This window comes from Engystomops pustulosus, chromosome 7, assembly GCF_040894005.1.
Source record: "Engystomops pustulosus chromosome 7, aEngPut4.maternal, whole genome shotgun sequence".
Taxonomy (NCBI): Eukaryota; Metazoa; Chordata; class Amphibia; order Anura; family Leptodactylidae; genus Engystomops; species Engystomops pustulosus.
This window is the reverse complement of record NC_092417.1, coordinates 43,139,760-43,156,156: the sequence shown is the minus strand read 5'-3', so window position 1 is coordinate 43,156,156 and position 16,397 is coordinate 43,139,760. Positions and strand designations below refer to the sequence as shown.

At 39.1% G+C, this 16,397-nt stretch overlaps 1 protein-coding gene across 2 annotated transcripts in view; it reads right to left on the bottom strand.

Annotated features, from left to right (window-relative positions):
- Nucleotides 1–16,085, bottom strand: part of PAPLN (papilin, proteoglycan like sulfated glycoprotein) — a 62,635-nt gene extending 46,550 nt beyond the window's left edge. For both annotated transcript variants that reach the window (XM_072115636.1, XM_072115637.1), the window contains exon 1: nt 15,693–16,085. The gene's annotated coding sequence lies outside the window, so the exon portion shown is untranslated. The remainder of the gene's footprint in view (nt 1–15,692) is intronic.
- Between the last annotated feature and the right edge of the window lie 312 nt (nt 16,086–16,397).

Below are 16,397 nucleotides of genomic sequence, written 5' to 3'. Positions count from 1 at the left end.
CCAGTGAAACAGGTACATGTAGTGTATAGTCTGCACTGTTAGATGAGTAAAGATTAAGAACTTCCCTTCTGTAAAGATAGGGGAAAGTTGTTGCAGCGGAGTGTATGACACAGTTTGATATGCAAAGAGAGACGGTTCTGCACAATCCAAGGATAGAATGGAGGAATTGATGTGGAACAGAGAAGCCCTTCTACCTCACAATTCTGCATAGACTTAAGCATCTACAGATCTGCACAGACACAGTTTTCCTGCTAGGTACATACAGAGAGCATCACATGACCTCCGCTCTTCCCTTTAGAATGAGCTGCAGCCCCTCCCCTTCATGAAACCGTATCTGATTCCTTTGTCTAAACAAGATATGGTCTCACAGGGATATTCAGCACAGCCAGATGAGTCAGCTAATGCAGGGATAGGCTACACTGAGGAGGATAACAAAAAAAACTGCTGGACTTGATCAAAGTTGGAGTATAAAATATACTTATTCTGGACTTCTTAGTCCAGTTTTGATCAGACATGCTGGAGATTGTTTGCTTAGGTCAAGAACAGTGACATCACTGTTGTTGTTTTTTAACCAGTAAGGCCTGTGATGGGTTACATAATCCCAGACACTTCCAGTTCAAGGGAGTGAGTAAATAAAAAGGACAGGGCTATGCAGTGGGAATGGGAATCTGTAGCAGGAGCGACGAGTTTATCCTTTTATTTACACCCTCCCCCCACTTACCCCCCACTTTTTGGTGAGCCAGGAACATACCTTCAAACCCGTAAAATTTTTTGCTTTAGTTGTATGTAAACTTTTATGATACAGTTTTTGTCTATGGACAGTTTACTATAATATTTATAATAGATATTTCTCAGTTTCATTCCCTTCTTTGTGTGGTTTGTTCTACTAGCACAATTTCTAGCAAATGAACAACAGATCTCCATAGAGAGATCTTTAAAAACAAAGGGTCTCCCATATTTCATTGGAAAAATCTGCTCGAGGTTACTAATGAACAGTCACTAAAAATAGTAACAGTCAGACACAACTGGAGACTCACAGGGCTTGAGGGAATTGGGTTTTTTTTAATACTAGCACCGGAATAGCAATAACTGTAGAAACACTTACTTTAGAAAGGTACGTACCTTCTAAAGACACACTTACTTTATCGACTAGTGAGACATCTTTAGACTACTGTATTTGTAGGTTCTGTGTAACCCATTGTTGGACATGAAGTCATGGCCCTTTCAGTGAAGCCACAGCTTTATCCATGAAAAACCACACATCAAATGAAGTTAAAAAGCTCATTATGCAGCTGTGTTCCACACTAATTAAAGATGCGCAAACCTGACGTTCGTTGTTTAGGTTTGGCCACACAACCCAGAAATATTTCCAGATTGGCGGCTAAAGCCTATGCGGCATATTGACACCACTAGCAACTAGCCATGGTGATCCCCTGGCCAATCATAGCCATGGCTATGCCATTTCTAGGGGCCCCAATAAAGCAATATGTCCAAGTTGCATAGCCAAACCATGAACCCCACGGCTGAATTCGAGTTCACTTATCTCTAACTCTAATAAGTGGCTACAAGCTGTTTAAAGAAAAGTCATAAATTCATAAAAAGTTATGAAAGTCGCAACAAAAAGTCGATATAAAAATGTTTGAAAATAAAAATAACAGGAAATAACATGTAACACAAGTTGTTGCACTGGTTGTAGGTAATATTTGAAACTATTTTAACAGCTTAAAAACATTTTACAACATTTGTTTCTTTATTCAAGTTTGCAGAAAAAAAACCAAAAAACACATACATACATGTTATACATATTATACATATACACATGTACACACACACATGCATATACATACATACACGCACAGGCTCGGACTTGCCCACAGGTGAACAGGTGGATCCACCGGTGGGCCCCAAGTCCCTGCATAAGTAGTGCTGGACAAGGTACGCTCTCTGTATATATATTATTACACACACAGGCAACATAAATGTATAGCTCCATGGTGGCATCCTCTAACACACACAGCAAAATGAGAATACAGTTACCTATTCATTCCATTTTACTACAAAGCATCATAAAATATAGCATTTAATGATAAATAATCCAATAACTTGTTTTTATCATTGCACAATCATACTATATGAATATTATTATCATCAAGTATTGAGGAATTTGCATTTAAATTCTAGAATCAAATGTTTTCAATTAAAACATTCTGGGTTTATTTAAAAGCCAAACAGCATGTACCATACATGGAACGGCATTGGTGAACATTCTGTACACATTAGAGATCCAAAAATACACTTATTTTAGAAAAAAGCACAATGGCCCAGCCCGATTCATTCAATCAGCAGCCCTGCCCATGACTATGTTTAGTACAAGCATAAAAGATTTTTTTCATAAACAATCATTGTTTTTGTTCTCAAAATTAATTCCAAATGTAGTCACAGAATAAAAGGAATTTCTGTGGAGTTAATGGTTTCTGAAACATGCATATAATTCTAACTCCTTCAGATGACCAAATATTATATACATACATATATATATATATATATATATATATATATATATATATTACCATTAAAGATAAGGCCTCATGTACAGTCATGTTATGATCTATTTTAGCATTTTACTTTACTTATGTAAATCTATGTTGTCAGCATTTGCTCTTAAAAGCTTGTCGGAAGATCACAATGTACCGTGCAGTATGGTATTGATTGTTGGCCAAGGTACCGTACAGTATGACCTCTGCCTCCTACTTTAATGATTCTATGAATATGCGTAAAAATATGTATGTATATATATATATATATATATATATATATATATATATATATATATATATATATATATTTAGGAACGTTTTACCGGTATGACCTGAAAACCTAACAAGAAAATGCCTTCCAGCTCGTATATTAGGTCATCTCACTTTGGTTGTCCAGAATAGTGTCAGAATGGACCGCCTAAGGTCCACCACTAAAATCATTTCATGTAGAAAGAGATAGCAGCCATGGTAGCTGTTATTGGGCCCGCAGTGTCAGGAGGGCCTGGCATCCAACCAGACACACTAAAGAATGGGGGAAGCGTACTACGGTATTATATACATATCATTCTGCATGTTGTACACCATGATATGTATATAACAGGGCATATCATCCACCGTACACAGTATGAGCCAGCAGCTCAGATAAGAAATGTTGGGGGAGAGGGCAGGAGACAGTAGGATGGCAGGACTAGGGAACTCTCATCCCTACTTCCTGTCTACTTCCCTAATGGAACAGTAATGTATAAGTGGATAAATGTACATAATATAACAGTGCAGATTATATAAAATGTGAGAGTAAACAAATATATATATTATATTTTTTGAGGTTGGGAAGGGGGAATCAGAAGTCTGCTATGGGGCCCTGCCCCCCCCCCCCTAGTTACTCCCCTGGACATACTGTGAGGGTGTTGTACAGCTATTGCAGGGCCACAAAGTTTAGGGGTCCAATTATGGATTCACCAGTTGACCAGTCTGAGCCTCCATATGACCTGCACAGGGGTACTGGAACCTGGATTTAAATCCAAACAATAGCAACATCGTCATGAAGTTCGTGTATTCTTTTAGCTTTTGCCCTGGTTTCCTCACACAGTCAAAATAGATAGTGTTACAACTTTGAGAACTGTAGTCAATATTAATAAATTAGAATTCTTTTGGTTGTGTAGACAGCACAAGGACTTGGTATATATCTTATCCAATATAGAAATACAGAATGGTGGCTGCTGTCCAACTTTGACAGGCAGAAACCACAGAGTCATAGAGTATGCAGTTACCACTGTACAATATGTTGATGTCCTTTGACTTCTCACAGTTTGTATATAATAAATATCTCAAACTAAGATTTATGACACAAGCTGCCAGATGTGTTATTTAGTTATATACATGTGGACAGGTCAGATGGAAGGATCAACAGTTACTGAATTCTACTACCGTTCTGTGTCAATCAGAATATACAGTGGTTCAGAAAAGTGTAGGAAAGAACAGTTTCCTTAGAATATTCTAACAAATACAAAATTCATGTTTTTGCATTCTGTGTTAGATTTAAATGATTTAAACGTATATGTTCTTTTCAGTGACTCCCATGGAAACAAAAGAATTTTTGACTTAAAGCACACATCACTATGCATACTCAGTGGGGCTCATTTACTAAGGGTCGCGGATAGCACTTTCAGCGGACTGTGCATCGTTTTCAGAGATTGCACGTCTTGGACGGGTATTTAGAAAGTGTCTGAACGGTGAACGGTTTTTGTCGCAGCTGCGCTGGCTTTTATGCAACAGAAATTGGTGGGCGAGCCGTCGTAGACATAAACGAAATAGAGAAGTTATGGCAGATATCAACCATTCTTCCAAGCACTCAAATCAAATGGCAGATCATACCCTCACACGTGAGGCATAACAACTGATAAACCAAATGTGACATAACTCCTAGGAGAAAATTGATACGCAGAAAGACATCAAACAATCAGGGGTGGAGAACAAATAAACTAAACAAATAGACATCAAACACAGGGATAACAGCAACACAAAAATTGAGTAGGAAACACAAGAAAAAGAATTCATCCAGGTCCAACAACCACAGGGGAAGCCTATTCTTCACTTTGGGCTCATTCACACGAATGTAATGCCGCTTATTGGTCCCCATTGATGTCTATGGCGCATGGTCACTGTCCGGTGAGCAGATGTTGTCTTGCCGCACCATCACCATATACGTCAAAATATAGTACATGCCCTATATATCAACGTGTTTCAGCACCGGCCGCTCACTTCTCTATGGAGAGGGAAGGGATGAGCAGCGCGCGGAAAGGAGAAGGGATATTATAGCCCAGACTATGGCTTATAATATATATATGCTCTCCACCATAATTCTAAATGAGCCTGGATTTGGGAAAGGTGGCGCTTGTACCTAATAATTATTTTGGTGATAAATCTGTGACTGTCTGAAATAGGCAGGATTAGTAACTTTGATTATAAGGTCACAAAATTCAACCAGCCAAGCCATAGAAATCTTTTCCAGTAGTCATGTCATTCTGCTGATTTGATAAATAATGATATGCATGCATTCTAAAAGTGACGTGTATGATCCCATAACCAACCAATAAACTGGGAGATCTGCAGATGGAGAATTATGTGAAGAATAATCTAAGATGCGGAAAGTGGACATTAAAAGATCAGGCAGATGGACTAAGGAGGATGACACAGGTAAATTAACTATTTTTCACATTTTGTTAAAGTGGTTTACCCATGAAAGAAAGTTCTCAAATTTTAATCCCCTGGTGATGTTTACACAGTAAAGATCATGTTTGACCCCTTACAATTTTACTCAGTTTTATTGCCATTTCAGCTCCCATCACTCAGCTATGGTCAATGTAAGATTCCATAGTGTGAATGGGGACTCTCTAAGCAGACACTTCATGATCCCACTGCGCTGTGAGATGCTGTGTGCTGACAATGTGCTTAAATTATCTGGGTACAGGGTTTATGTACACGTTTATTTAGCTTCTGAACATTCAACTAATATCTGATACATAGAAATAGAGAGATGAGACTGATCAGAGTCATGAGATGGATATAAGGCACAATAAAACATTCAGTTCTGCTGCCACACCTAATCAATAAAACATAATCAGCTCTGCTATGCACCCCCCTCTCTGTGGATCCAGACATTATCTTGTTTGTAGAGCAGATACTGTGTTCCCTCCACACTGCTATAAGCACAGCTAAACCAAGAAGTGCCTGTGCTGTTTGTCTCCTACCCCTCCCCCTTCTTCTGCAGTGCTAGACTTACGGTCAGATCCGGCAACTACCAAATTGTGTACACCAGGACTGTTAGAGACAGCTTGGAAGAATATCTTTGAATTGTTATCCTGAGTATATTTAAGAATCTTGTCTTTGTGGAAATAATTAAAATGTTATGGGCAACTTGGAAGTAGTTTTAAGTCGAAACATTTTTACATTTAGGACAACAAAGTAGTTTTATTAATCCTCATTATGGGATGTAGGAACTCAACAGTGGCAAGGAGACAGTGACAAATGGTAAAGATAAATATATATCAAATAATATATATCCAAAAGGCCTCTTTTACATGTTCTCACATATTATTTCAGAATATGTGCATCTCCTGTATAGTGTAGATTGACAAATATGCAACCAGTGATGCGGTAAGGAATAATGAACACGTGGACATGTACAAACCAAACATCTAGATCCCACATGACAGATTTAGGAAGGGATTGATGATATTTCTGGCCTATGACCAGGGGCATAGTTTGAAGCTTCTTCTTCACAAAGCAAAATATGTAGCAGACCCAGAACTATAATGCAATATTGGTAGTAATAGTTTCTGTGTAAGTGAAGAGGAGAACTCATTGGTCCCATAAGGTTCACAGCCTAGCTGAACCATGTTCTTTGAAACTACACCCCCTCTTTATTTCAAGCCTATGACATGTCACCCTGTAATCTAACACAGTGGGGGGTAATTTATCTTATAAATGTTTGTTCTGGCTTGTTTTTCGTCTGCTTTTTTGGTAATTTATCAATCTCACTTTTTCCTTGTGTTAAATTAGGTTTTTTTAACATCTATTTTTAAGACATTTGTTACAAATGTCTCAAAATTGTTGCACAAATGTCTCAAGTCACTTCTTTCCATTTTCTAAGTATGGTTTGGTCTGGAGTTTTTTGCACCAAAAAATGTCGCAAATTTTAGACAATTTGCAAATAGGGTAGCACTTCTGCTTTGCAGCGCTGGAGTCCTGGGTGCTAATCCCATCCAGGTCAACATCTGCAAAGAGTTTGTATCTTCTCTCTGTGTTTGTGTGTTTCCTCCGGGTACTCCGGTTTCCTCCCACACTCCAAAACATGGTAGGTTGTTTAGATTGTGATCCCCACAGGGATAGGGACCAATTTGTCATGCTTTGTGCAGTGCTGCGTAATCTGTAGGCGCTAAATTAAGAATCATTAATCATTTAGCACATCTGGAATAGAAGATAAATGTGATGAAAAACAAATGTCCGGCGGACATTTCAAAATGTCCCCAAAAAGGCACAAAAATTGCAATGCGCCAAAAAAAAAAAAAAAAAAAAAAAGTCTCAAAAAAGACAGAACACACAGGAAGAAAAATAAAGATAAATGACCCCCATCGACATGCTTATCCCAAATACAACCTAAACAGTAGATTATCTTACAGATACAGACTGAGGTTATAAATACATTTATTCCAATAAAAGATAAAGCCAATTTTGGGGCATCAGTCATCATCAGTGCAAGTCATGGGAATCACAGCTTTCATAGCAGGGAATCTCTGCTCCGCAATACAGAATATGTACACAAGATCATCAAAGTCAGCAACCGTCACGTGACACATCTTTACAAAGAGATATTATGAAGATAAAACGACATTTGCTGGCACAAGTAAAAAGCATAGTCACTGTACAAAAACACAGAGATCCCAATACAAACAGGATTTTGTTGACATGACACAAAGCAATGTTTTCTCGTCCAAGTCTTTCTCTTAAGCTCTTTGGGCTACAGGAAATTAAGAGGTATTCCCTATCATATGAACAATACAAATTGTCCTGCAGTAAGGTTCCAGGTAGAAATGGGGAACACCCACTCTAAAGACCAACTATTATTTTAATTACTTATGTTCAGTAGTTTCTTTTATATCCTTTTGGGCTGTCTCTGCATGAGCTGTCTCATGTTATGCTCTCAGTGTGTATCTATCAGGAGGGCAGATGCAGAATAGTAATGTAGAAGGGCTCCCTTATTGAGGGATCTCTCTTTACCTCTAGCTGTGTCCTACACTCCTCTGCAGCAACCCTCCCCCACCTTCTTCTAACAGAGGGGAAGCTGTTAAACACTGGTGCTCACACAGCACAGTCTATCCATTTCATGTAATTGTTTCACTGCTGGTTTCTACTGCTTATTACATGTTCCATGATTTTCAATGTGATTAAAGCTGCCCAGCCTACATAGTTACTTTATGCTTAACACTATGCAGTGTTGAGTGGATTTTCTTGTTGGAATCTCACTAGATTTACTGTTACATTAATTCATGAGAGAACATGAAGCATTATGGAATATGAGTGCAGCTGATAGAGACGATTTATGGAAAGAAAAATGTTCTGTTAGTTTTGAAATGGGAATCACATAGAACAATCATTATGGAAGTGGAGTTACACTTTAACCTCTTCACGGCTGCCATATGTCTATATACGTCCTATTTACAGAAAGGATGTTTATAAATGTCACAGCAATAACCAAATTGAAATGGCTATATCTCCTGTACCCTGAGAAACCCAATTCTGGTATCATATTAAACAGGAAAATCTCCCCTTAAATATGATATATGGATTGTGTATGGATGCTTCACAGAACTAGGGGTGTCCATAGAAGTGCATAGCAGAACAGCAAAAATTGACCTGTACACTCATCAATGACCCTTTAATTCTAAAAAGAAGTCAAATTCTACCTTGGCCTGTGATGGTCAAAAAGGATCATTTTACTTCAGACCTGGAGAAGAGCCAGTCAGCACCTGGGTCACACTTAAATAAAACATTTGGTCTAGTAGGGGAAGGGTTGTCCATTATAAACCTGCCTTTCTTGTTTGGGTTCACTACCCATTGATCCCCACTAAGCACCATTGCTCCGCCCCTATGTGTAACTGGATAATAGTAGTCACGGACATGTTGCCCTGAAATTAAGCTTTCTACACCATGGATTTTCTTAAGAAACATGATTGTGATGCAAGAAATATCACCTGTAAGGTTTATAAATCCCTTTTTTTAAAGCATAGTATTAGATTGGCTAGTTCGGATCACTGCAACCCGCATCAGGAAACAGGTGGTTGGCATTCCACTGTAAGGCCCCTTCTCCACTGGCGTTTTTCACGCGCGAGTTCTGCGCGTGCATTTGACGCTCAGAACTCGCATTGCACTCTGTCCCATTGTATTCAATGGGTCTTTCTCCATTAGCGTGGTTTTTAACGCGCGTGCTTGCGTTCGTTTGCACGCGCGTCAAAATCGCAGCATGCTCTATTTTTGCGGGTCACGCGCGTTTTTCACGCCCCATTCAAGTCTATGGAGATGCATCAAGAACGCATTGCACTCGCAATCATTGCAAGTGCAATGCGAGTGCAATGCGTTTTAAACGTAAGGGTTGCTAGGTGACCAGAATAACATTATTTCCCCTGCTCGCGATCGAGCATTTAATTAAAAAAACACAATGAAGAACAGTGAAGAATAGAATAAAAACATTGTACACAGTGACCACAGGATCATTTAAGATAAAAACACAGTGCAGAACACAGTGCAGAATAGATTACAGATGTTCGGCACATCTGCTTACTTGTCGGGAGATACGCGCGGAACGGTGCGAACAAAATAGCATGTGAAGAACAATATATATGTGTGTGAAGAACAAATTGCAGATGTTTAAATACATCTGCAATGTGTTCTTCACACATATATATTGTTCTTGAACAGTGAAGAATAGATCGCCGATGTTTGCAAATTATCAGAAGACATTATTTTTCAATTAAATAACACATTTTAATCCCAAACCATGGTCCCTTTGAAATATGCTCGAGTCTCCCATTGAATCGCGCGTCAAAAATGCGCCGAAAACGCAAAAAAAACGCAAATTACTCCAAGGAAAAATGGAACAAAAACGCAGCCAAAACGTCAGTTTTTCACGCATTGCACCCTGACGTGAAACGCAACGCTAGTGTGCAAGAGGCCTTAGAACATCCTGTTTCTACCTCTACCACTAGTGTTAACCAGTGTTAATCAGAGCAAAACTATTTGGACATATGACATGGTAATGTTTCATTTTGTACTGGACTCTGATATATGTACTTAAAAAAAACTTGAAAGTACTTGGAAAAGTGTTTTAAATGACTTTTTGGGTTCCCATTTTATACAAAGAACGCAGTTGTAATGGGGTTCTGCAATCTGTCTTTAGTGAAAATGAGGTAAAGGAGAACAAAGGTGGGGTCTGAGGAGTGAGCAGCACAGACAAGTCATGTGTTGCTTTTTGAATGCAGCCAAACCAAAGCCCAACCCCTGGGACTACACAGAGGATTCTGTCTGGAAGCCAAGTAAGTTATAACACACAATTATATTGTAATGCAAATGCTTAGAGAAAGCAGAAAGGCAGGTGTGCACTGCAGCTGTAATGGGCTTCTGTAACCTGTCTTTAGTGAAAATGAGGTCCCTGGTGACAGGTTCCCTTTATGCAATCTCTGAAAAAGCTAAATCATGTAGAAAATGTTGCCAACTCATTGTATGTTTTTTTTTACTCTTTAAAAAGATTTTCTCAAGTTTACAAGTTATCCCCTATCCACAGGAGAAGAAATAACAAGGTGACCAGTGACTGCTGGGACCCCCACCGATTATGAGAATGGGACACCCAGCAATACAGAGAATGGGGATCCCACTGTTGCTAATAGCTAGAGCGGAAATCCGCTTTTAACCCCTTTTGTTCATCTCACCTTCTTCATGGCAAGAATAGCACAAAACATTCTGGAACACTGCCCATTATACAGACATGATTCCAAGAAGGCTAACTGATTTGGCTTATTGACCAAAAAAAAAATAATTATAAAAGCCCCAAGAAAGAGTTATTGGAATTGAATTACACTTTACATGTGCTAATGCAATTGATATACAGACAACACCTGGTTATGAATAAGATCAAATGTTTTTGTATGCAAGTTATGTAAAATATTCAGGAGCACTGGTAAAATGAAAGCTGAACTGTAATTGGCCGTACTGTGCTTTTCTGATCGTGGCAATGTATTTTCTGGATAGTGTCATTCTTACTCAGTCATATCTCATCTCATTCTTGTGTATTTCTCAGATATCTCAGGTTTCTTTTCAGTCTTTCTTCTTTTGTATATATTATAAGACTGACACTCAAGTTTCTACACAACCTATACATTCGCGTTTGTTATTTTCACTAATGGCTGAATCTGTACATTAGTATTTCTCCACAGACCAGGGAGATCCCTTGCAGACTTAGGCCAATTATACGTACGGGGGACGTATATAAGGACACAAGCTTGCAGTTGTACATACATCCTGCATAGACGGCAATGGTCGTACGGAGCGAAAGGGTTTCTCACATGTGCGGCACCGTACCACTACGTACACAAGAAAAAGATAGAACATGTCCTATCTTTCCCAGTGTGCACGGGCCATACACCGTGCATCTCTATGGAGAGGGGGTCATTACTCCTCCTCTCCAGTGCACCAGACGTATGACCACTTGTGCTATGGCCGGGCAGGCATACGTTTGTGTGAATTCGGCCTTCAGGATTACAGTGATAGGAAGCTAGTCCATCTTGATTCCTACTCAGTTTAGCTCCATGACTTCCATGAGACTTTGTCTTCACTTAAGCCTCATGACTGTCTATGCTCTTTGTATGAGTTTCTTCCTACGATCCATCATTGGCAGGTATATCTGTAAATGCCCATTTTGTTTTTCGCATTAAATCTGTAGACTCTGTCTTGTTATTGTATTATGTTGCGGCTTCTAAATTTTTTTTTTTTTTTATTGTATTGTGTACATCTGCATATTGTGTTACAGGTGGTCATTCATTCCCATCCATTAAATACATGCTTAAAGAATAGAAAACCTTCTACAAAGAATTATGGGAAAACAAAAGAGTGATAAATACTAGCAAATTTGTATTCCTAAGTAAAATTCCCAACCACAACTAACCTAAACTGAAATCTTCTTAAAGGACATCTACCACCAGGATGAAGGACTGTAAACCAAGCACACTTACATACTGGGGTGTGCACCATCTGGCAGGATCTGCTCTTCTTTTAGCTTCTTAAAGGAGTCGATTAATTCAGGCTAGGTCAGTTGGATTGTAACACAGGTACAGAAAATCACTCATGTGATACACGCATGTGTATTGTTACAACCGCTATCAGCGTCAATCAAAATACTCAAACACAAAAACATGGACCTCTACAGCAATTCCAGCAGAAGATTCCCATAAAGATGATCCACACAATAGCTCGGCATGAAATTGCCACATCATGGTCCACCACTTCTGGCCAAAATAAAAACCTGTATAACCTTGATGTCTGTGATATGAGATTCCTGTAAAATTACACTTTGAATTACTGCCTTTTTTGTGGTGTCTACAATAAACCTAAAGTGTTGTAGCCACTTTTGTGCTTACTCTATGACAATATTGCCCCTAGGTCAAACACGTAATTCTCAATTCTAACATCTGCGCCGAAATACAAATCAGGACATGACATGAAACACACAGATAAGACAACTTCACACGCTGCGAGTACTGGTGAACTGGGAGTCATGGGCAATTGTATTTATAAACCAGCTGCTACGATTTCTTATGTTAAGTATTATCGTAACCAAGACTTACTGACCACAAGAGAACATTTGGAGCCTTTTACATGTCAACACCTATTGAAAGTCATACAAGTGATGAAAGGGCTTTTATTCTCTAAAATAACAGAATTTCCTGTTATTTTTCCATCTCTCTTATCTCCCTGGTGGCTATTAAAAACAATGAGTTAAACGCTTATGTAATTACTTAGCACATAAGTCCAACTCATCCATCCCTACTACAAGGAGCAGTATATATAAAAAACAAGGTAGGCTGACCAAGGACATTTCTGTGACTGACCCATTTGTCTGGATTGATCTTTTAGAAACAAATGCATTCAGATGGATCGGAAATATCGACAAACCAATTTTTATTAAATGAACATAAATGTGCAGATTTTATATCAATATTTGGCAACGAAAAAAAATAAAACTCGGTGCAAGTTGTGCGATGACAAATTTCATTCACAGTCTGTGGAAAATGTCTAAACCTAAATTGACACTTAGACTACAAAATCCGTAGGATGTAAATTTAGTGCAAGACACTAAACAGGGTTAGGGTTGAAATGGGTGACAGTGGTCAGTCCTTGAATAATGGACTATACAGTGTCCTGTTTCATCACTATATGATCACATGCAGGTGACAAGACTCTGAGCGTCATAGTTTTATATGATACAAGTAGTCCTTTCTTCCCTAAAGGGACTCCTTGCATCATATATCACCATGACGCTTAGAGCCCATCCTCAACACAGTGGTCAGTCTATGTAACGAGACGCTGCATGATCCATCATTTATAAACTGACCACGTCTGTAACAGCCCATAAGATATAAGGTAATAGAAAGATTGGCACCAGTTGTGTGTGTCCAACCTCTCTCATTTTGGCTTACGTTATCCAAAATTCCTTTTAGACATCTGGAGGCTAAAGTCTGACCATTACCATAAGAGCTCAGACTTACCTTCATGTGCATATATGGTGGAAAGCTTTACTGTGCGCCATATATATGGAGTTATTTTCCCCTAACAGCGTGAATTAAGGTTCGGGACAGGACAGCGCCCTGTGCACATGACTTGTATGGAGCCTAATCCTTTAACAAGATAATCCTTTAAACATTGTGAGTTTCAGAAAGTTCCTGCAATTAGGAAGATCATGCAGCTGAATAGCCATCAGCAGTTTATACCACTAAACTCAACTTCTGGAAACTTTCTGCAGGTCACTAAAAAGTTTCCAGAATCTACCACTTAGGTACATTTACATACATAACACTAAATCTGCTTTATTTAGAGGTGAAGCGGAATAGCTATAGGTCTTAATAATGAAAATTCTGTAGAATAGTGGTATCCAAATACAGGTGGCGAGGTCAGCAAATTTCTTTAGAATTTTTTTTATTTTGTTACTGCAGCATCTGTGCACAGGTTTAGCAATAGTGATGCTTATAGATTATTAGAATAGATAGATTATTGAATACTGGCACACAGTCATTCATTATTTTTTGGCGTACCCTGCACACCATATTATTCTTAAAGTGAGTACCCCAGGTTTTTGTTTTTTTTTGGTGGGCGTGCGCCACATTTCTGTTGAATTGCAGTAATAAATGTTGCGCACCTCTGAATTGGCACCAGAACGCCCCCTTATGTGCATGTTTTTGTGGCAAACACAAAAAAATACATGTGCTAGCAGTTTGCACATTCTTTCTAGTGCAAAATCAGATAGAAAACTGACGCAGATTGTTTAATAGATCTGGCCCTATTAGATTTTAACATGGTTTGTTCTCTTAGGCTGGCTGCAGATGAGCATGCTTAGCCTGTGGAAACGGACCAATAAGTTGGGTCGATTCCAAAGACTGAAGAAAAATTGCGCAGGACGGTAGTCGTTGCATTATACAGAAATATGATGCAGGGACTCCTTGTCTGCCGGCTGAGCTGCAGCTCCGGTCCTGTATTAACAGTTAAAGTAATGACCCTGCATCATTTTCTTTATAATGAAAGAACTCTTGTATATTGCCGAAGAACGTTCAGTAGCCGATTCGGCTGTGGCAACCATGAGCAGAAAGTGGCCACCAGAGATGAGCAAAGTGAAGCCCCTTGCTAGAGTGTCAATTTGCCGGATTGGCTGTGCAGGCGAACCCAAAACTGAAACTACGGGTCCGTATTTCTCTAGTGGACATGTATTTAAACAGTGTACATGAAGAAATCTGAAAGAACAGCAGTATTTCACATGCTGCAATACCCCCCACTTCCCCCCATCTGTGTCTAGCCTAAGGCTTAAATCACAAATGCCTTTTTTATGTCATTTTTTTAGGTACTTTTTTTTTCAGAGGTTAGTTTAAAAGGAATTTCAAATATAAGGAAGAACTGTATGTATGTTTGCAACCTAAAGCTATCACAGCGGGTTAGCTACCACAATCTCGCCAGATAAAGTAGCAGTATAGGCGATCTTATATCCAAATCTCCACACACAGCTATACAGCTATAATATGCAATAGTTTAAAACCTGCAGCACATTCATAGCTACTGCAGGTCCCACTCATGGGGCTCCCTCCTTACAATGCAAAGGTTAAAGGAGACTTGAAGGGGTTCATGTAGGCGCGCTGCAGCAACAAATACCCAACACAGGGAAACATACTGAAGAATCATTTCCTACCTGTTCCATCTAGCCCTATGAAAGTGGTACTCTATCTAGCCGTGTGTCATAAAAAAAACTAGTATTATCGAAAACCCACCATCAGTTAGCCTAAAAAGGTCTCACATGATTTCTTCACTCTTCCATGGCTAACACAATACAAGTCTGCATTAGGCTTTGTCACTTAGTCTATTTAAGATGTGATGTATCATATACATCCCGCTCCTTACTACCAGGAATAATTCAGAGTTGTGAGAGATTCATACAGAATAGTCTGATCCTCGTTGAGCTATTCACAGAATACAGGCTGCTGTAAATGGCACAGACATCAATCTTTAAAGCTAATTATTCCTTTAGAATCTATAATACATATCTTATAGTTCCATACTGCACTTCTGTAACAGTAGTGAAATTGTACTTTGCTCTATTATACAGTCATCAAGATATTGTATGGCGATAAAAATCTTGTTACGTTACAGCAGGAATTTCCAGGTAAACTACCGTAATTCTGTAATAATCTTCAAAATAGAGGATTGGAGTATTTGCATTGCAGAAAGATAATAAAGTTCATTATTTTATATATCTATATGTACCTATACAATATACTCATTTCTCCATTATGAAATCTGGCATCCCAGTAACTTTCAGTGGTATTCAGAGAGTAAGCGTCTTACCGTGGGCCTGCCTGGGGGGCAAGTTTTTGAGTAGCAGCTGCTAAGTTTCCACTGATTCCAAACTTCCCAGGCTCCTGTTGCTGCCTAAATCCAAGAGTCTTCCAGAAATCAGATATTTGCTTATGTTCCACCCCAGAGATGTGTGGAGTTTCTTCTTTCCCAGTAAGGGAGGCAGCCAGCTCACACAGGGCTTTGCTGGAGAGTGGATTCCCCTTTGCAGAAATAGGTGTTTTCACCCCCCAGCTTGGTTTTGCCTTTCCCAGCAGCTCACAAGGCTCCTTTCTGGGTGGGACCCACCTCACTAGTTTTATTGTAGCCCAGGGTGAAAAAAAAAATCTGAGTGAAACATAAGACAGATGGGACAAGCAGCAGCTCAATACTGTGCAGCACACAGGAGAATGAGGAAGTATCTCAGTGTGACCAGAGAGGAACACTTCCCTCATCCCAGCACTAACCAAAACAAAAGAAACTCAAATTAGGGCCAGTAGCTCCCGGATTAGGATTATTAGCATCATCTTGTAGAGTACAATAAGCATGGATGCATTGTACCCTCTATAATAATATATAAAACCAATGCTGTAACTCTTTATATTACAATATCTTCCTTACATAACATATTACTAAAAGTATTTATTGTCAGCATCGGAGGTAGTGGATCCTCTGGACCACCGCGGACGATGACACAAGCCAACACCTGGGACTGGA